The 22660-nt window shown below is 39.9% G+C and overlaps 1 non-coding gene across 1 annotated transcript; it reads right to left on the bottom strand.

Annotated features, from left to right (window-relative positions):
- Positions 1–11270: 11270 nt before the first annotated feature.
- LOC130964008 (small nucleolar RNA R71) lies at positions 11271–11378 on the bottom strand. Its single transcript, XR_009080122.1, has one exon. It is a non-coding gene; the product is annotated as a small nucleolar RNA R71 (small nucleolar RNA).
- Between the last annotated feature and the right edge of the window lie 11282 nt (positions 11379–22660).

Below are 22660 nucleotides of genomic sequence, written 5' to 3'. Positions count from 1 at the left end.
AAGAGAAAAACACAAAAAGACACCAAACTTAAAATTTTTAGAAAATCAAACACTAATTTTTCGAAAATTTTAAGGGAAAACAAAAAGAGGACACCAAACTTAGAACTTTTACGGATCAAAAAGGGACTAAGAACATGCAAAAATCGAAAAGAAAAGCAAAAGGCATGCAATTGACACCAAACTTAAAATATGAACTAGACTCAACTAGAAGACTCTAAACCAACAAAAAAAAACAGTCCTAATCTAAGCAACAAGATAAGCCGTCAGTTGTCCAAACTCGAACAATCCCCGGCAACGGCGCCAAAAACTTGGTGCACGAAATTGCAATCCTTGCGTGAGCAAGGGTCGATCCCATGGAGATTGTCGGCTTGAAGCAAGCTATGGTTATCTTGTAACTCTTAGTCAGGATATCAGAAATTATCAGGATTGATTGTAAAAAGCAAAAGAACATGAAATAAGTACTTGTTATGCAGTAATGGAGATAGGTTGAGGTTTTGGAGATGCTCTATCTTCTGAATCTCTGCTTTCCTACTGTCTTCTTCATCAAACACGCAAGGCTCCTTCCATGGCAAGCTGTATGTAGGGTTCACCGTTGTCAGTGGCTACCTCCCATCCTCTCATTGGAAATGTTCAACGCACCTGTCACGGCACGGCTATCATCTGTCGGTTCTCAATCAGGCCGGAATAGAATCCAGTGATTCTTTTGCGTCTGTCACTAACGCCCCGCCTTCAGGAGTTTGAAGCACGTCACAGTCATTCGTCATTGAATCCTACTCAGAATACCACAGACAAGGTTTAGACCTTCCGGATTCTCTTGAATGCCGCCATCAGTTCTAGCTATACCACGAAGATTTGGTTAAGGAATCCAAGAGATATCTACTCAATCTAAAATAGAACAGAGGTGGTTGTCAGGCACATGTTCATAGTTGAGAATGATGATGAGTGTCACGGATCATCACATTCATCCGGGTTAAGAACAAGTGATATCTTAGAATCGAAGCAAGCATGATTGAATAAGAAACAGTAGTAATTGCATTAATCCCATCAAGACACAGCAGAGCTCCTCACCCCCAACCATGAGGTTTAGAGACTCATGCTGTAAGAAGTACACAAAGAAACATGTAAAGTGTCATGAGGTACAGGAACAATGTCAAAAGGTCCTATTAATAGTAAACTAGTATCCTAAGGTTTACAGAAATGAGTAAATGACAGAAAAATCCACTTCCGGGCCCACTTGGTGTGTGCTTGGGCTGAGCATTGAAGTATTCAAGTGTAGAGACCTTTTCTGGAGTTAAACGCCAGCTTCCATGCCAGTTTGGGCGTTTAACTCCAAGTTTTATGCCAGTTCCGGCGTTTAACGCTGGAATTTCTGAGGCCGAATTGCTACGCCGAATTGGGCCATCAAATCTTGGGCAAAGTATGGACTATTATATATTGCTGGAAAGCCCAGGATGTCTACTTTTCAAAGCCGTTGAGAGCTTGCCAATTGGGCTCCTGTAGCTCCAGAAAATCCACTTCGAGTGCAGGGAGGTCAGAATCCAACAGCATCTGCAGTCCTTTTCAGTCTCTGAATCAGATTTTTGCTCAGAACCTTCAATTTCAGTCAAAAAATACCTGAAATCACAGAAAAACACACAAACTCATAGTAAAGTCCAGAAAAGTGAATTTTAACTAAAAACTAATAAAAATATACTAAAAACTAACTAAAAGATACTAGAAACATACTAAAAATAATGCCAAAAAGCGTACAAATTATCCGCTCATCACAGACAACTCAAGAAAACAAGCTCATGGACTTGTAGAGGATGTTTTGGTGAAGATTGAAGACCACTACATCCCTGCTGATTTCATAGTCCTAGAGACTGGGAAGTGCATGGATGAAACCATCATCCTTGGCAGACCCTTCCTAGCCACAGCAAAGGCTGTTATTGATGTTGATGGAGGTGAACTGATCATTCAAGTGAATGAAGAATCCTTTGTGTTTAAGGCTCAAGGATGTCCCTCTGTCACCATGGAGAGGAAGCATGAAAAGCTTCTCTCAAATCAGAGTCAAACAGAGCCCCCACAGTCAAACTCTAAGTTGGTGTTGGGAGGCCACAACCAACTCTAAGTTTGGTGTTGAACCCCCACATTCAAACTCTAAGTTTGGTGTTGGGAGGTTCCAACATTGCTCTGAGAAAATGTGAGGCTACATGAGAGCCCTCTGTCAAGCTACTGATATTAAAGAAGCGCTTGTTGGGAGGCAACCCAATGTTATATTTTATCTATTTTCTTTTGTTATTTTATGTTTTTTGTAGGTTGATGATCATAAGAAGTCACAAAATCAATTGAAAAAGCAAAAACAGAATGAAAAACAGGAAGAAAAACAGGAAGAAAAATAGCACACCCTGGAGGAAGAACCTACTGGCGTTTAAACGCCAGTAAGGCTAGCAGGTGGGCGTTTAACGCCCAGTCTGGCACCATTCTGGGCGTTTAACGCCAGAAAGGGGCACCAGACTGGCATTAAATGCCAGGAAAGGGCAAGAACCTGGCGTTAAACGCCAAAAATGGGCACTAGCCCGGCGTTTAACGCCAGAATTGGATAAAAACGTGGTTTTTCATGCCATTTGGTGCAGGGATGACTTTTCCTTGACACCTCAGGATCTGTGTGGACCCACAGGATCCCCACCTACCCACACTCTCTCTTCTTTTTCACCCATTCACCAATCACCTCAACACCTCTTCCCAAAAAACCCTTCACCTATCAAATCCCATCTTTCTCTTCACCACTCACATCCATCCTTCATAAAAACCCCACTACCTCACCCTTCAAATTCAAACCACTTTCCCTCCCAAACCCACCCATACATGACCGAACCATGAGCCCCTCCTCTCCTATAAACCCTTCTTCACCCCTTCATTTTCACACAACCTAACCACACTTCTCCCCTTTTTGGCCGAAACACAAAGCCATTCCTTCCTCATTCTTCTTCTTCTACTCTCTTCTTTCTTCTTTTGCTCGAGGACGAGCAAACCTTTTAGTTTGGTGTGGTAAAAGCATTGCTTTTGTTTGCCATAACCATTTATGGCATCCAAGGCCAGAGAAACCTCTAGAAAGAGGAAAGGGAAGGCAAAAGCTTCCACCTCCGAGTCATGGGAGATGGAGAGATTCATCTCAAGGGTGCATCAAGAACACTTCTATGAAGTTGTGGCCATGAAGAAGGGTCAACTTTGATCAAAGGTTGGACCAAGTCCTCATAGATATCTGTGAAGAGGGCACCCAATGGAAGAGAAATTCAAAAGGGAAGCCGGTTCAACTAAGAAGGCATGACCTCAAGCCCATCACTAAGAAAAGGATGGAGCAAGCATGAGGAAATTCCCACTCATAATGAAATCCCTGAGATGCCTCAAGGGATGCACTTTCCTCCACAAGACTATTGGGAGCAAATCAACACCTCCCTAGGAGAATTGAGTTCCAACATGGGACAACTAAGGGTGGAGCACCAAGAACATTCCATCCTCCTCCATGAAATTAGAGAAGATCAAAGAATCATGAGAGAGGAGCAACAAAGACAAGGAAGAGATATTGAGGAGCTCAAGCACTCCATAAGACCTTCAAGAGGAAGAACAAGCCGCCATCACTAAGGTGGACCCGTTCTTTAATCTCCTTGTTCTTTATTTCTTGTTTTCAAAAATTATGCTTTATGTTGTCCATGTTGTGTCTTATGATCATTAGTGTTAGTGTCTATGCCTTAAAGTTATGAAGTCCTATGAATCCATAACCTTTCTTAAATAAACAATGTTCTTAATTGAAAAGGAGAGAAGAATTGCATGAATTTTGAATTTTATAACAGTTTAATTATTTTGATGTGGTGGCAACACTTTGTTTTTGAATGTATGCTTAAACAGTGCATAGTCTTTTGAATTTGTGGTTCATGAATGTTGGCTCTTGAAAGAATGATGAAAAAAGGAGACATGTTACTGAGGATCTGAAAAATCATGAAAATGATTCTTGAAGCAAGAAAAAGCAGTGAAAAAAAAAAGAGGCGAAAAAAACGAAAAAGAAAGAGAAAAAGAAAGAAAAAAAAGAAATAAAGTTATGATCAAGGCAAAAAGAGTGTGCTTAAGAACCCTGGACACTCTAGTTGGGGACTCTAGCAAAGCTGAGTCACAATCTGAAAAGGTTCATCCAATTATGTGTCTGTGGCATGTATGTATCCGGTGGTAATACTGGAAGACAGAGTGCTTTGGGCCACGGTCAAGACTCATAAAGTAGCTGTGTTCAAGAATCATCATACTTAACTAGGAGAATCAATGACACTATCTGGATTCTGAGTTCCTAAAGAAGCCAATCATTCTGAATTTCAAAGGATAAAGTGAGATGCCAAAACTATTCAGAGGCAAAAAGCTAAAAGCCCCGCTCATCTAATTAATACTGATCTTCATAGATGTTTTGGAGTTCATTGCATATTCTCTTCTTTTTATCTTATTTGATTTTCAGTTGCTTGAGGACAAGCAACAATTTAAGTTTGGTGTTGTGATGAGCGGATTTGTACGCTTTTTGGCATGTTTTTAGTATGTTTTAGTAGTTTTAGTTGAGTTTTAGTATATTTTTATTAGTTTTTAGTTAAAATTCACTTTTCTGGACTTTACTATGAGTTGTGTATTTTTCTGTGATTTCAGGTATTTTCTGGCTGAAATTGAGGGACCTGAGCAAAAATCTGATTCAGAGACTGAAAAGGACTGCAGATGCTGTTGGATTCTGACCTCCCTGCACTCGAAGTAGATTTTCTGGAGCTACAGAAGCCCAATTGGCGGGCTCTCAACGGCTTTGGAAAGTAGACATCCTGGGCTTTCCAGCAATATATGATAGTTCATACTTGCCCAAGATTGATGGCCCAAACCGGCGTTCAAAGTCACCATCAGAATTCCCAGCGTTAAACGCCGGAACTGGCACCAAAATGGGAGTTAAACGCCCAAACTGGCATAAAAGCTGGTGTTTACTCCAAGAAGAGTCTCTACACGAAAAATGCTTCATTGCTCAGCCCAAGCACACACCAAGTGAGCCCGAAAGTGGATTTTTATGTCATTACTCATCTTTGTAATCCTTAGGCTACTAGTTTTCTAAGTAGGACCTTTTACTATTGTATTTACATCTTCTGATCTTTGGAATCTTTTGATCTTTAGATCTTTTGATCACTTTGGGAGGCTGGCCATTCGGCAGCCTAGACCTTGTTCTTATGTATTTTCAACGGTGGAGTTTCTACACACCATAGATTAAGGTGTGGAGCTCTGCTGTACCTCGAGTATTAATGCAATTACTATTGTTTTTCTATTCAATTCCGCTTGTTCTTTGTCCAAGATATCACTGTTCTTCAACTTGATGAATGTGATGATCCGTGACACTCATCATCATTTCACCTGAACGTGTGACTGACAACCACCTCCGTTCTACCTTAGATTGGGTGAATATCTCTTGGATTCCTGATACACGATGCATGGTTGATCGCCTGACAACCGAGTGCTCGCCTGACAACCGAGCCAGCCATTCCGTGAGATCAGAGTCTTCGTGGTATAGGCAAGAACTGATGGCGGCATTCAAGAGAATCCGGAAGGTCTAACCTTGTCTGTGGTATTCTGAGTAGGATTCAATGATTGAATGACTGTGACGTGGTTCAAACTCCTAGCAGGCGGGGCGTTAGTGACAAACGCAAAAGAATCAATGGATTCTATTCCGGCCTGACCGAGAACCGACAGATGGATAGCCGTGCCGTGACAGGGTGCGTTGAACATTTCCACTGAGAGGATGGGAGGTAGCCACTGACAATGGTGAAACCCTTGCATAAGCTTGCCATGGAAAGGAGTAAGAAGGATTGAATGAAGACAGTAAGAAAGCAGAGAGACGGAAGGGAAAGCATCTTCATACGCTTATCTGAAGCTCTCACCAATGATATACATAAGTATCTCTATCTTTATCTTTATGTTTTATTCATATATCATCCATACCCATTTGAGTCTGCCTGACTAAGATTTACAAGGTGACCATAGCTTGCTTCATACCAACAATCTCCGTGGGATCGACCCTTACTCGCGTAAGGTTTATTACTTGGACGACCCAGTGCACTTGCTGGTTAGTTGTGCAAAGTTGTGTTTATGCCATGGTATTGAGCACCAAGTCTTTGGGGCCATTACTAGGGATTATTTGAGTTGTGAAAAGTAGTGATCACAATTTCGCACACCACAGCCCACCTCAAGGGGGCTGGCTAAAAGATAGGTGATCTCACCCACAAAAGATAAGATAAGATAACAAACTTATCTCAAGGAAGGTCACTCCAAACTACTATAAATACACTAGAGCACCCAGGTATAACATATACTCTAATTCTACAAAAAAACCTGCATAAAGCCTGTACTAACTTAAGCATCGGAGTCTCTTGCAGGTACCACCACCCCCCGGTGATCAAGGTCTAGCCGCATCTCAAGCTCCAAATAAGTCGGACACGGCAACTCTGATCACACCAGAAGATCTCATCCGAGATTGACCTCAAAGTTTCAGGTAACCCTCGAAACATTGGTGCCGTTGCTGGGGAACCTGGAAGTCATCCCATCACCATGGCAAACAACACTGCCAACGACCACAACTCAGGATTAGAAGAAGGAACGCCACTTAAAAACACAAATGCCACACCCAACTCCCCAAAGGATGCACATCAATCCAAGGGAGATAAGCAGACTCAGAACACAGAAATTTTAAATACCATTTGTGAACAGCAGGATCGCCTCAAGCAACTCGAACAAGAAGCTGAACGCCAGCTTGAAGCCAAGCGAGATCTCCAGAGAGAAACAAGATGGCGTCGAGAACTGGAAGACAAACTCTTAAAGCTCGAAGCCAACCTCAAAACTAAAACCGTTCGGTCCAATCGCAAGGATAGCCCCCACAAGGACACCAACACATTCACGAAAGAAATCATGAAGGCTAAAGTCCCGAAGGACTTCAAAGCCACTGACTTGACTCCATACGATGGTACGTTTGACCCAAGTCATCACCTCAACAACTTTAGGAGTCGGATGTACCTCACGGATGCCTCAGATGCGACCCGTTGCAAAGCCTTCCCGACCACCTTGACCAAGACGATGATAAAGTGGTTTGACAGCCTCCCACCAAAGTCGATCACAAGCTTTGATGACCTCGCCAAGAAGTTCTTAGCCAGGTTCTCTATCCAAAGGGACAAAACCAAGCACGCCCAAGCCTGCTAGGGATCAAATAAGGAGATCGAGAAAGCCTTCGCAGCTACATGGAAAGATTAAATAAAGCATGCCTTGACATACAAAATCTTCCAACAGAAGCGGCCATTATGGGACTCATCAACGGCCTACAAGAAGGACCCTTTAGGCAACCCATATCCAAAAAGCACCCAACATCTCTTAACGATGTTCAAACATAGGGCAAACCTAAAGGAAGACTTAAAGGAACTGCTGATAAAGTTCTTACCAAAAAACTCCGATCTATTCGCATAGAAGGCTGCGGACATGTCCGGTATTGATCCCGAACTAATGAGCCATAGATTAGCAGTTGATGAGCGGATAATTTATACGCTTTTTGGCATTGTTTTTAGTATGTTTTAGTTAGTTTTTATTATATTTTTATTAGTTTTTAGTTAAAATTCACTTTTCTGGAATTTACTATGAGTTTGTGTGTTTTTCTGTGATTTCAGGTATTTTCTGGCTGAAATTGAGGGACCTGAGCAAAAATCTGATTCAGAGGCTGAAAAGGACTGCAGAAGCTGTTGGATTCTGACCTCCCTGCACTCGAAGTGGATTTTTTGGAGCTACAGAAGCCCAATTGGTGCACTCTCAATTGCGTTGGAAAGTAGACATCCTGGGCTTTCCAGCAATGTATACCAGTTCATACTTTACCCGAGATTTGATGGCCCAAACAGGCGTTCCAAGTTAGCTCAAGAATTCTGGCGTTTAACGCCGGAACTGGCACAAGAATGGGAGTTAAACGCCCAAACTGGCACAAAAGCTGGCGTTTAACTCTAAGAAAAGTCTCTAAACATGAAAGATTCAATGCTCAGCCCAAGCACACACCAAGAGGGCCCGGAAGTGGATTTTTATGTCATTTACTCATTTCTGTAAACCCTAGGCTACTAGTTCTCTACAAATAGGACCTTTTGCTATTGTATTTTTATCTTTTGATCACTTTAGATCTGAGGATCATCTTTGGACGTCTAGTTCTTGGATCATTGGGAGGCTGGCCATTCGGCCATGCCTAGACCTTGTTCTTATGTATTTTCAACAGTGGAGTTTCTACACACCATAGATTAAGGTGTGGAGCTCTGCTGTACCTCGAGTATTAATGCAATTACTATTGTCTTCTATTCAATTTAGCTTATTCTTGTTCCAAGATATCACTTGTTCCTCAACTTGATGAAGGTGATGATCCGTGACACTCATCATCATTCTCACCTATGAACGCGTGCCTGACATCCACCTCCGTTCTACCTTAGATTGAGTAGATATCTCTTGGATCCCTTAATCGGAATCTTCGTGGTATAAGCTAGAATTGATGGTGGCATTCAAGAGAATCCAGAAGGTCTAAACCTTGTCTGTGGTGTTCTGAGTAGGATTCAAGGATTGAATGACTGTGACGAGCTTGAAACTCGCGATTGTGGGGCGTTAGTGACAGACGCAAAAGAATCACTTGATTCTATTCCGACATGATCGAGAACCGACAGCTGAATAGCCGTGCTGTGACAGAGCGCGTTGAACATTTTCACTGAGAGGACGGGACTGTAGCCATTGACAACGGTGATGCCCAACATACAGCTTGCCATGGAAAGGAGTAAGAAGGATTGGATGAAGACAGTAGGAAAGCAGAGAGACGGAAGGGACAAAGCATCTCCATACGCTTATCTGAAATTCTCACCAATGAATTACATAAGTATCTCTATCTTTATCTTATGTTTTATTCATTAATCCTCCATAACCATTTGAATCTGCCTGACTGAGATTTACAAGATGACCATAGCTTGCTTCATACCAACAATCTCCGTGGGATCGACCCTTACTCGCGTAAGGTTTATTACTTGGAAGACCCAGTGCACTTGCTGGTTAGTTGTGCGAAGTTGTGATAAAGAGTTGAGATTGCAATTGAGCGTACCATGTTGATGGTGCCATTGATGATCACAATTTCGTGCACCAAGTTTTTGGCGCCGTTGCCGGGGATTGTTTGAGTTTGGACAACTGACGGTTCATCTTGTTGCTTAGCTTAGGTATTTTTCTTCAGAGTTCTTAAGAATGAATTCTAATGTTTCAAGGCGATGTTCTTATCATCACCAAAGCTGATTGATTCTCATCAATTTAGCTCTTGAATGCAATGTCCTGCTGAAGCTTGGCTAGCCATGTCTAATTTCTTTAGACTGAAGCTTTAGACTAACATTGCATGATTCCTGGAATTCTCATTAAGAATTTTGATACCCTTATTTTCTTTTTTTCAATCAATTTTTGAAAAAATCCAAAAAAATTACAAAATCATAAAAACCAAAAATATTTTATGTTTCTTGTTGAGTCTAGTGTCTCATTTTAAGTTTGGTGTCAATTGCATGTTTCTGTTCTTCTTGCATTTTTTTCGAATTCATTCATGTGTCTTCATTAATCTTCAAGTTGTTCTTGATGATTTCTTTGCTCTGATCTTTACATTCTCTTGTCTTGAGGTTTTGTTGTTTCTCATATGCATTCTCAATTTGTTAGTGTCAGTAGTATACAAACTTCTAAGGTTGGTGTCTTGCATGCATTGTTTATTTGATTTTAGTTGCATTGTGATTAGTCCTTATTATTAAAACTCCAAAAAAATTTTTAATTTGTGTCTTTTCAAGTCAATAATACAGAGAATCGAAGATTCAGAACATACAGCAGAGGAATTACACAGAAAAAGCTGGGCGTTCAAAACGCCCAGTGAGGAAGGAAAACTGGCGTTTAAACGCCAGCCTGGGTGCCTGGCTGGGCGTTTAACGCCGAAAAGGGGTGAGTTTTGGGCGTTAAATGCCAGAATGTATACCATTCTGGGCGTTTAACGCCAAGATGGCACAAGAGGGAAGATTTTGTTTTTATTTCAAATTTTTTTTCAAGTTTTCATAATTTTTCAAAATCAAATCTTTTTCAAATCATATCTTTTCAATCATATATTTTCAAAATCAATTTCTTTCCATTTTCAAAAATACTTGCTAACAATTAATGACTTGATTTAACATTTCAAGTATGTTGCCTTTTCTGTTGTCAAAGGTTTAATGTCTGAATCATATCTTTCTTGTTAGGCAGGTCATTAATTTTTAAAATCAAATCTTTTTAAATTGTTTTTTAAAACCATAACTTTTCAATCATATCTTCTTAATCACATCTTTTTCAAAATAGTTTTCAATCATATCTTTTTGATTTATAATTTCAAAGTCTTTTTCAAAAATCACTTTATTTCTTTCCCAATCATATTTTTCGAAAATCATTCTTCAATTTTTCAAAATGTTTTTAAAATCTTTTTAATTTATTTTCGAAAATTTCTTCCCCTCTTCTCACATCCTTCTGTTTATGGACTAACACTCCTCCTCAATGTATAATTCGAACTCTATCTTTCTTGATAAGTTCGAATTCTTCTACCTCTTCCTTCTATTTTTCTTTTCCTCTGATACCTCAAGGAATCTCTATACTGTGACATAGAGGATTCCATATTTTCTTGTTCTCTTCTCTTTCATATGAGCAGGAGCAAAGACAAAAGCATTCTTGTTGAGGTTGACCCTGAACCTGAAAGGACCTTGAAGCGAAAGCTAAGAGAAGCTAAAGCACAACTCTCTGTAGAGGACCTAACAGAAATCTTCAAACAAGAAGAAGACATGGCAGCCGAAAACAACAACAATGCCAACAATGCAAGGAAGGTGCTTGGTGATTTTACCGCACCTACTCCCGACTTCTATGGGAGAAGCATCTCTATCCCTGCCATTGGAGCAAACAACTTTCAGCTTAAGCCTCAATTAGTTTCTCTAATGCAACAGAATTGCAAGTTCCATAGACTTCCATTGGAAGATCCTCATCAGTTTTTAGCTGAATTCTTGCAAATCTGTGACACTGTCAAGACCAATGGGGTTGACCCTGAGGTCAACAGACTTATGCTATTCCCTTTTGCTGTAAGAGACAGAGCTAGGATATGGTTGGACTCACAACCTAAAGAAAGCCTGAACTCTTGGGAAAAGCTAGTCAATGCCTTCTTGGCAAAGTTCTTTCCACCTCAAAAATTGAGTAAGCTTAGAGTGGAAGTCCAAACCTTCAGACAGAAGGAAGGTGAATCCCTCTATGATGCGTGGGAAAGATACAAACAATTGATCAAAAAGTGTCCTTCTGACATGCTTTCTAAATGGAGCATCATAGGTATATTCTATGATGGTCTGTCTGAACTGTCCAAGATGTCATTGGATAGCTCTGCTGGAGGATCTCTTCATCTGAAGAAGATGCCTGCAGAAGCTCAAGAACTCATTGAAATGGTTGCAAATAACCAATTCATGTACACTTCTGAAAGGAATCCTGTGAACAATGGGACGAATCAGAAGAAAGGAGTTCTTGAGATTGATACTCTGAATGCCATATTGGCTCAGAACAAAATATTGACTCAGCAAGTCAATATGATTTCTCAAAGTCTGTCTGGAATGCAAGCTGCACCAGGCAGTACTAAGGACACTTCATCTGAAGAAGAAGCTCATGATCCTGAGAACCCTTCAATGGAAGAGGTGAATTACATGGGAGAACCCTATGGAAACACCTATAATCCTTCATGGATAAATCATCCAAATTTCTCATGGAAGGATCAACAGAGACCTCAACAAGGTTTCAACAACAATAATAGTGAAAGAAATAGGTTTGGCAATGGCAAGCCTTTTCCATCATCTTCTCATCAACAGACAGAGAATTCTAAGCAGAGCCACTCTGACTTAGCAACCATGGTCTCTGATCTAATCAAAACCACTCAAAGTTTCATGACTGAAACAAGGTCCTCCATTAGAAACTTGGAGACACAAGTGGGACAGCTGAGCAAGAAAATCACTGAACTCCCTTCTAGTAATCTTCCAAGCAATACAGAAGAGAATCCAAAAGGAGAATGCAAGGCCATTAACATGACCCACATGGCCGAACTTGGAGAGGAGGAAGAGGTAGTGATCGCCACTGAGGAAGACCTCAATGGACGTCCACTAGGCTCCAATGAGTTCCCTAATGAGGAACCATGGGAATCTGAGGCTCATAATGAGACCATAGAGATTCCATTGGATTTACTTCTGCCATTCATGAACTCTGATGAGTATTCTTCCTCTGAATAGGACGAAGATGTCACTGAAGAGCAAGTTGCTAATACCTTGGAGCAATCATGAAGCTAAATGACAAGTTATTCGGTCATGAGACTTGGGAGGATGAACTCCATTTGCTCACCAAAGAACTGGATGACTTGTCTAGGTAGAAATTACTTCAAAAGAGACAGGACCCTAGTAAGTTCTCAATACCTTGTACCATAGGCACCATGACCTTTGAGAAGGCTCTGTGTGACCTAGGGTCAAGTATAAACCTCATGCCTCTCTCTGTAATGGAGAAGCTAGGGATCTTTGAGGTGCAAGCTGCAAGAATCTCACTAGAGATGGCAGATAATTCAAGAAAACAAGCTTATGGACTAGTAGAGGATGTTCTGGTAAAGGATGAAGACCATTACATCCCTGCTGATTTCATAGTCCTAGAGACTGGGAGTGCATGGATGAATCCATCATCCTTGGCAGACCCTTCCTAGCCACAGCAAAGGCTGTGATTGATGTTGACAGAGGAGAATTGATCATTCAAGTGAATGAAGAATCCTTTGTGTTTAAGGCTCAAGGATATCCCTCTATAACCATGGAGAGGAAGCATGAAGAGCTTCTCTCAAAATAGAGTCAAACAGAGCCCCCACAGTCAAACTCTAAGTTTGGTGTTGGGAGGCCACAACCAAATTCTAAGTTTGGTGTTGAACCCTGATGAGCGGATAATTTATACGCTTTTTGGCATTGTTTTTAGGTAGTTTTTAGTAAGTTCAAGCTACTTTTAGGGATGCTTTCCTTAGTTTTTATGTTAAATTCACATTTCTGGACTTTACTATGAGTTTGTGTGTTTTTCTGTGATTTCAGGTAATTTCTGACTGAAATTGAGGGATTTGAGCAAAACTCTGAAAAAAGGCTGACAAAAGGACTGCTGATGCTGTTGGATTCTGACCTCCCTGCACTCGAAATGGCTTTTCTGGAGCTACAGAACTCCAATTGGCGCGCTCTCAACGGCTTTGGAAAGTAGACATCCAGGGCTTTCCAGCAATATATAATAGTCCATACTTTATTCGGAATTTGACGACGTAACTTGGCGTTGAACGCCAAGTTCATGCTGCTGTCTGGAGTTAAACGCCAGAAAAACGTCATGATCCGGAGTTGAACGCCCAAAACACGTCATAACTCGGAGTTCAACTCCAAGAGAAGCCTCAGCTCGTGGATTGATCAAGCTCAGCCCAAGCATACACCAAGTGGGCCCCGGAAGTGGATTTATGCATCAATTACTTACTCATGTAAACCCTAGGAGCTAGTTATTATAAATAGAACATTTAACTTGTATAGAGGTCTTGATCATTCGGTCTTGTGACCATATGGGGGTGGCCATTCGGCCATGCCTGAACCTTTTACTTATGTATTTTCAACGGTGGAGTTTCTGCACACCATAGATTAAGGGTGTGGAGCTCTGCTGTACCTCAAGTATTAATGCAATTCTATTTTTCTTTATTCAATTCTCTTTTATTCTTATTCCAAGATATTCATTCGCACCAAGAACATGATGAATGTGGTGATTAGATAACCCTCATTATCATTCTCACTTATGAACGCACGTGATGACAACCACTTCCGTTCTACATGCAACAGAGCTTGAATGCGTATCTCTTAGATTCCCCAACAATCTTCGTGGTATAAGTTAGATAGATGGCGGCATTCATGAGAATCCGGAAAGTCTAAACCTTGTCTATGGTATTCCGAGTAGGATTCTAGGATTGAATGACTGTGACGAGCTTCAAACTCCTGAAGGCTGGGCGTGATGACAAGCGCAAAAGAATCAATGGATTCTATTCCAACCTGATTGAGAACCGACAGATGATTAGCCATGCGAGTGACAGCCGCAGAGGACCATTTTCACTGAGAGGATGGGATGTAGCCACTGACAATGGTGATGCCCTACATACAGCTTGCCATGGAGAGGAGTAAGAAGGATTGAGTTGAAGCAGTAGGAGAGCAGGCGTCCTTGAGCCATACAGTATCTCCATATGCTTATCTGAAATTCCCACCAATGAATCTGCATAAGTATTCTATCCCTTTTATTATTTCATCTATTTTCTTATTATTAATTTCCGAAACCATAAACAATTTTAATCTGCCTAACTGAGATTTACAAGGTGACCATAGCTTGCTTCATACCAACAATCTCTGTGGGATCGACCCTTACTCACGTAAGGTTTATTACTTGGACGACCCAGTACACTTGCTGGTTAGTTGAACGGAGTTGTGAATTCAACCAGTGCCATAATAATGATTTCTCTCAAAATAGTTAGAACATTGATCACAATTTCGTCCACCAAGTTTTTGGCGCCGTTGCCGGGGATTGTTCGAGTATGGACAACGGACGGTTCATCTTGTTGCTCAGATTAGGTAATTTTCTTTTCAAAAATCTTTTTCAAAATCTTTTCTTTTATTTTTCGATTTTCTAAACTTTATTTTCGAAAAAAAAAGAAAAAAAATTAAATTAATAAAAATTCAAAAAAAATTAGAAAATCATAAAAATCAAAAATATTTTGTGTTTCTTGTTTGAGTCTTGAGTCAATTTTTAAGTTTGGTGTCAATTGCATGCTTTAAAATTTTTCTTGCATTTTTTCGAAAATTTCATGCATTCATAGTGTTCTTCATGATCTTCAAGTTGTTCTTGATAAGTCCTCTTGTTTGATCTTGATGATTTCTTGTTGTGTGTCTTATGTTGTTTTTCATATGCATTTTTTGTTTGTTAAAGTCCATGCATTAAAGATTTCTAAGTTTGGTGTCTTGCAGGTTTTCTTTGCATTAAAAATTTTTCAAAAATATGTTCTTGATGTTCATCATGATCTTCAAGGTGTTCTTGGTGTTCATCTTGACATTCATAGCATTCTTGCATGCATTCATTGTTTTGATCTAAAAACTTCATGCATTGAGTATTTTTGTTGTTTTTCTCTCTCATAATTAAAAATTCAAAAATCAAAAAAATATCTTTTCCTTATTTCCCTCCAAATTTTCGAAATTTTGGGTTGACTTGGTCAAAATTTTTTTAAAATTAGTTGTTTCTTACAAGTCAAGTCAAATTTCAATTTTAAATCTTATCTTTTCAAAATCTTTTTCAAAAATCATATCTTTTTCATTTTTTTCTATTTTTCGAAAATTTCAAAAATATTTTTCAAAATATTTTTAAAATCTTTTTCTTATCTTTATATCATATTTTCAAAAATTCACTAATAATTAATGTGATTGGTTCAAAAATTTGAAGTTTGTTACTTTCTTGTTAAGAAAGGTTCAATCTTTAAAGTTCTAGAATCTTATCTTGTAGTTTCTTGTTAGTGAAGTAAATAATTTCAAATTTTTGAATTAAATCTTTTTATCTTTTATGTGATCTGTTTCAAAATTTTATCTTTTTCAAAATTTGATTTCAAAATATCTTATCTAACTTCTTATCTTCTTATCTTTTCAATTTTGATTTCAAATCTTTTCAATCAACTAACTAACTTTTTGTTTGTTTCTTATCTTTTTCAAAACCACCTAACTACTTTTCCCTCTTCAATTTTCGAAAATATCTCCCTCTTTTTTCAAAAAATTCTTTTTAATTAATTAATTGTTTCAAATTTTAATTTCAATTACATTTATCTCTAATTTTCGAAAATCACTAACTCCTTTTTAAATTTGTTTTCGAAATTCTCCCTTCTCTTTTCTTCTTCTATTTAATTATTTAATTACTAACACTTCTCTTCACCTCTCTTCATCCAAAAATCCGAATCACCTTCTTCATTCTTCTACCCCTTCTTTTCTACTAACATAAAGGAATCTCTATACTGTGACATAGAGGATTCCTCTTCTTTTCTTGTTTTCTTCTCTTTCATATGAGCAGGAACAGGGATAAAGGCACTCTTGTTGAAATTGATCCAGAACCTGAAAGGACTCTGAAGAGAAAATTAAGAGAAGCTAAATTACAACAATCCAGAAGCAACCTTTTAGAAATTTTCGAACAAGAGAAAGAGATGGCAGCCGAAAATAATAATAATAATGCAAGGAGAATGCTTGGTGACTTCACAAAGCCAACGTCCAAGTTTGATGGAAGAAGCATCTCCATTCCTGCCATTGGAGCCAATAACTTTGAGCTGAAACCTCAGCTAGTTGCTTTAATGCAACAAAAATGCAAGTTTTATGGACTTCCATCTGAAGATCCTTACCAGTTTTTAACTGAGTTCTTGCAGATCTGTGAGACTGTAAAGACGAATGGAGTTGATCCTGAGGTCTACAGACTCATGCTTTTCCCTTTTGTTGTAAGAGACAGAGCTAGAATATGGTTGGATCACAACCCAAGGATAGCCTGGACTCATGGAAGCTGGTCACTGCCTTCTTGGATAAATTCTTTCCTCCTCAAAAGCTGAGCAAGCTGAGAGTGGATGTTCAAACCTTCAAACAAAAAGATGGTGAATCCCTCTATGAAGCTTGGGAAAGATACAAGCAGCTGACCAAGAGATGTCCATCTGACATGTTCTCAAAATGGACCATATTAGATATATTCTATTATGGTCTCTCTAAATTTTTGAAAATGTCATTGGATCATTCTACAGGTGGATCTATTCACCTGAAGAAAACGCCTGAAGAGGCTCAAGAACTCATTGACATGGTTGCAAACAACCAATTCATGTACACTTCTGAGAGGAATTCCGTGAACAATAGGATACCTCAAAAGAAAGGAGTTCTTGAAATTGATACTCTGAATGCCATATTAGCTCAGAACAAAGTGTTGACTCAACAGGTCAACATGATCTCTCAAAATCTGAATGGATTGTAACATGCATCCAACAGTACTAGAGAGGCAGCTTCTGAAGAAGCTTATGATCCTGAGAACCCTGCCATGGCAGAGGTTAATTACATGGGTGAACCTTATGGAAACACCTATAACTCATCATGGAGAAATCATCCAAATTTCTCATGGAAGGATCAACAAAACCTCAACAAGGTTTTAACAATGGTGGACGCAACAGGCTGGGCAATAGCAAGCCATCCATCATCTTCTCAGCAACAGACAGAGAATTCTGAACAAAACACTTCTAATTTAGCCAATGTAGTCTCTGATCTGTCAAAGGCCACTTTCAGTTTCATGAATGAAACAAGATCCTCCATTAGAAATTTGGAGGCACAAGTGGGCCAGCTGAGTAAGAAAGTCATTGAAACTCCTCCCAGTATTCTCCCAAGTAATACAGAAGAGAATCCAAAAGGAGAGTGCAAAGCCATTGACATAGTCAATATGGCTGAATGCACAAGGGATGAGGAGGACGAAAATCCTAGTGGGAAAGACCTCCTGGGACGTCCCTCAAGCAAGAAGGAATCTCCTATTAAGGATCAAAAGGAATCTGAGGCTCATACAGAGACCATAGAGATTCCCTTAAATCTCCTTCTGCCATTCATGAGCTCTGAAGACTATTCATCCTCTGAAGAGGATGAAGATGTAACTGGAGAGCAAGTTGCTCAATATTTAGGAGCTATCATGAAGCTAAATGCCAAGTTGTTTGGTAATGAGACTTGGGAAAGTGAACATCCATTGCTCATTAATGAACTGGATACCTGGATTCAGAAAATTCTACCTCAAAAGAAACAAGATCCTGGCAAGTTCTTAATACCCTGTACCATAGGCACCATGATCTTTGAAAAAGCTCTGTGTGATCTGGGGTCAGGGATAAATCTAATGCCACTCTCTGTAATGGAGAAGCTGGGGATCATTGAGGTACAACCTGCCTTGTTCTCATTACAACTGGCAGACAAGTCATTGAGACAAGCTTATGGAATAGTAGAGGACGTGCTAGTAAAGGTTGAAGGCCTTTACATCCCTGCTGATTTCATAATCTTAGACACTAGGAAGGAAGAGGATGATTGCATCATCCTTGGAAGACCCTTCCTAGCCACAGCAGGAGCTGTAATAGATGTCAACAGAGGTGAGTTAGTCCTTCAATCGAATGGGGACTACCTTGTGTTTAAGGCATATGGCCATACCTCTATGACAAAAGAGAGTAAGCATGAAGAGCTTCTCTCAGTTCAGAGTCAAGAAGAAGAGCCCCCACAGTCAAACTCTAAGTTTGGTGTTGTGAGGCCACAACCAAACTCTAAGTTTGGTGTTAAGATCCCATATCCAAACTCTAAGTTTGGTGTGGACAACTATACAACATTGACCTGATCACCTTGTGGCTCCATGAGAGCCACTGTCAAGCTATTGACATTAAAGAAGCGCTTGTTGGGAGGCAACCCAATTTTATTTATCTAATTACTATTTTATACTATTTTATTGTTATTTTGTGTTTTATTAGGTACATGATCATGAGGAGGCACGAAAAAAATAAAAAAATTAAAAACAGAGTCAAAAACAGAAGAAAAAATTTTTCACCCTGGAGGACGCACAGGCTGGCGTTCAACGCCAGTAAGATGCATCTGGCTAGCGTTCAACGCCAGAACAGAGCACCATTCTGGCGCTGAACGCCAGAAACAAGCAACATCCTGGCGCTGAACGCCAGGAATGTGCCCAGAGAAAAACTGGCACTGAACGCCATAACAGCATGAAACTGGCGTTCAACGCCAGAAACATGCTTTACATGGGCGTTGAACGCCCAGAATGTGCACCAATGGGCGTTTAAACGCCAGAATGCTGCACGAAGGCATTTTACATGCCTATTTGGTGCAGGGATGGAATTTCTTGACACCTCAGGATCTGTGGACCCCACAGGATCCCCACCTAACATATTCCCACCTTACCTTTTAATCCTAATCACACTCTCCTAATCCAAAATCACTCTTCCCCATGTCACACTTCCCAACACCTTTCACCAATCACCTCAACTCCTCTTCCCAATTACCCCATTCACCACTCACATCCACCCACTCTTCCCCATAAACCCCACCTACCTTCAAAAATTCAAACCAATTTCCCTCCCATTCCCACCCAAATGACCGAAGCTACCTCCCCACCTTTCCCTATAAATACCCTTCCATTCTACTACATTTTCACACAACACAACCCCTCCTTCTTCACCTAAAGCCGAAACTACTTCTCTCCCTCTCTACCATATTTTCTTCTTCTTCTTCTTCTCTTCTTTCTTTTATTGCTCGAGGGCGAGCAATATTTTAAGTTTGGTATGGTAAAAGCATAAGCTTTTTTTTTGTTTTTCCATTACCAATGGCACCTAAGGCCGGAGTATCCTCTAGAAGGAAAAGGAAGGCAAAAGCTTCCCCCTCCGAGTCATGGGAGATGGAAAGATTCATCTCCAAGAGCCATCAAGACCACTTCTATGATGTTGTGGCAAAGAAGAAGGTGATCCCTGAGGTCCCTTTCAAGCTCAAGAAAAATGAGTATCCGGAGATCCGACATGAAGTTCAAAGAAGAGGTTGGGAAGTCTTAACCAACCCCATGCAACAAGTTGGAATCTTAATGGTTCAAGAGTTCTATGCCAATGCATGGATCACCAGGAACCATGACCAAGGTATGAACCCAAGTCCAAAGAATTATCTCACAATGGTTAGGGGGAAATACTTGGATTTCAGTCCGGAAAATGTAAGGTTGGCATTCCACTTGCCTATGATGCAAGGAGATGAACGCCCCTACACTAGAAGGTCAACTTTGATCAGAGGTTGGACCAAGTCCTTATGGACATTTGTGTGGAAGGAGCTCAATGGAAGAGACTCCAAAGGCAAGCCAGTCCAACTAAGAAGACTGGACCTCAAGCCTATAGCTAGAGGATGGTTGGAGTTCATTCAACGCTCCATCATTCCTACTAGCAACCGATCTGAAGTTACTGTGGATCGGGCCATCATGATTCATGGCATCATGATTGGAGAGGAAGTAGAAGTTCATGAGGTCATCTCCAATGAAATCTACAAAATAGCCAACAAGCCCTCACCCATGGCACGGCTAGCTTTCCCTCATCTTATTTGCCATCTGTGTTACTCAGCTGGAGTTATCATAGAAGGAGATGTCTCCATTGAAGAAGACAAGCCCATCACCAAGAAAAGGATGGAGCAAGCTAGAGAAGCTTCTCACGGCCCTCAAGAGGTGCATGAGGAAGCTCATCATCAAGAAATCCCTGAGATGCCTCAAGGGATGCACTTTCCTCCAAAAAACTATTGGGAGCAACTCAACACTTCCTTAGAAGGTTTGAGTCACAATGTGGAACACTAAGGGTGGAACATCATGAGCACTCCATCATTCTCCAAGAAAAAGAAAGATCAAAGAGCAATGAGGGAGGAGCAACAAAGGCAAGGAAGGGACATAGAAGAGCTGAAGAACATCAGTGGTCCTTCAAGAAGAAGACGCCACTAGAGGTGGATTCATTCCTTGTTCTTTATTTCTTTCTATTTTCGGTTTTTAGTATTGTGTTTATCTATGTTTTGTGTCTCTACTTCATGATCATTAGTATGTAACCATGCCTTAAAGCTATAAATAAAATCCATTAATCCTTCACTTCTCTTAAAAGAAAAATGTTTTAATTCAAAAGAACAAGAAGTACATAAATTTCGAAAATAGCTCTTGAATTTAGTTTAATTATATTGATGTGGTGACAATACTTTTTGTTTTCTAAATGAATGCTTGAACAGTGCATATGTCTTTTGATCTTGTTGTTTATGAATGTTAAAATTGTTGGCTCTTGAAAGAATGATGAACAAAGAGAAATGTTATTGATGATCTGAAAAATCATGAAATTGATTCTTGAAGCAAGAAAAAGCAGTGAAAAAGAAGAAGCATTCGGAAAAAAAAAAGAAGAGTATATAGAAAAAGAAGGAGCAGTAGAAAAAGCCAATAGCCCTTAAAACCAAAAGGCAAGGGTAAAAAGGATCCAAGGCTTTGAGCATCAATGGATAGGAGGGCCCAAGGAAATAAAATCCAGGCCTAAGCGGCTAAATCAAGCTGTCCCTAACCATGTGCTTGTGTCATGAAGGTCCAAGTAAAAAGCTTGAGACTAAGTGGTTAAAGTCGTGATCCAAGGCAAAAGAGTGTGCTTAAGAGCTCTGGACACCACTAACTGGGGACTTTAGCAAAGCTAAGTCACAATCTGAAAAGGTTCACCCAGTTATGTGTCTGTGGCATTTATGTATCCGGTGGTAATATTGGAAAACAAAATGCTTAGGGCCACGGCCAAGACTCATAAGTAGCGTGTTCAAATCAACATACTTAACTAGGAAATTCAATAACACTATCCGAATTCTAAGTTCCTAGAGAAGCCAACCATTCTAAACTTCAAGGAAAAAGTGAGATGCCAAAACTGTTCAGAAGCAAAAAGCTACAAGTCCCGCTCATTTAATTATAATTAATATTCATTGATATTTCTGATTTATAGTATATTCTCTTCTTTTATCCTATTTGATTTTCAGTTGCTTGGGGACAAGCAACAATTTAGTTTGGTGTTGTGATGAGCGGATATTTATACGCTTTTTGGCATTGTTTTTAGGTAGTTTTAGTAAGTTCAAGCTACTTTTAGGGATGCTTTCCTTAGTTTTATGTTAAATTCACATTTCTGGACTTTACTATGAGTTTGTGTGTTTTTTCTGTGATTTCAGGTAATTTCTGACTGAAATTGAGGGATTTGAGCAAAACTCTGAAAAAAGGCTGACAAAAGGACTGCTGATGCTGTTGGATTCTGACCTCCCTGCACTCGAAATGGCTTTTCTGGAGCTACAGAACTCCAATTGGCACGCTCTTAACGGCTTTGGAAAGTAGACATCCAGGGCTTTCCAGCAATATATAATAGTCCATACTTTATTCGGAATTTGACGACGTAACTTGGCGTTGAACGCCAAGTTCATGCTGCTGTCTGGAGTTAAACGCCAGAAAAACGTCATGATCCGGAGTTGAACGCCCAAAACACGTCATAACTCGGAGTTCAACTCCAAGAGAAGCCTCAGCTCGTGGATTGATCAAGCTCAGCCCAAGCATACACCAAGTGGGCCCCGGAAGTGGATTTATGCATCAATTACTTACTCATGTAAACCCTAGGAGCTAGTTTATTATAAATAGAACATTTAACTATTGTATTAGAGGTCTTTGATCATTCGGTCTTGTGACCATATGGGGCTGGCCATCGGCCATGCTGAACCTTTTACTATGTATTTTCAACGGTGGAGTTTCTGCACACCATAGATTAAGGGTGTGGAGCTCTGCTGTACCTCAAGTATTAATGCAATTCTATTTTTCTTTTATTCAATTCTCTTTTATTCTTATTCCAAGATATTCATTCGCACCCAAGAACATGATGAATGTGGTGATTAGATAACCCTCATTATCATTCTCACTTATGAACGCACGTGATTGACAACCACTTCCGTTCTACATGCAACAGAGCTTG

This window comes from Arachis stenosperma, chromosome 2, assembly GCF_014773155.1.
Source record: "Arachis stenosperma cultivar V10309 chromosome 2, arast.V10309.gnm1.PFL2, whole genome shotgun sequence".
NCBI classification, from domain to species: domain Eukaryota; kingdom Viridiplantae; phylum Streptophyta; class Magnoliopsida; order Fabales; family Fabaceae; genus Arachis; species Arachis stenosperma.
Note: the sequence above shows the minus strand (reverse complement) of the source record. Positions and strands in the feature narration are given on the sequence as shown.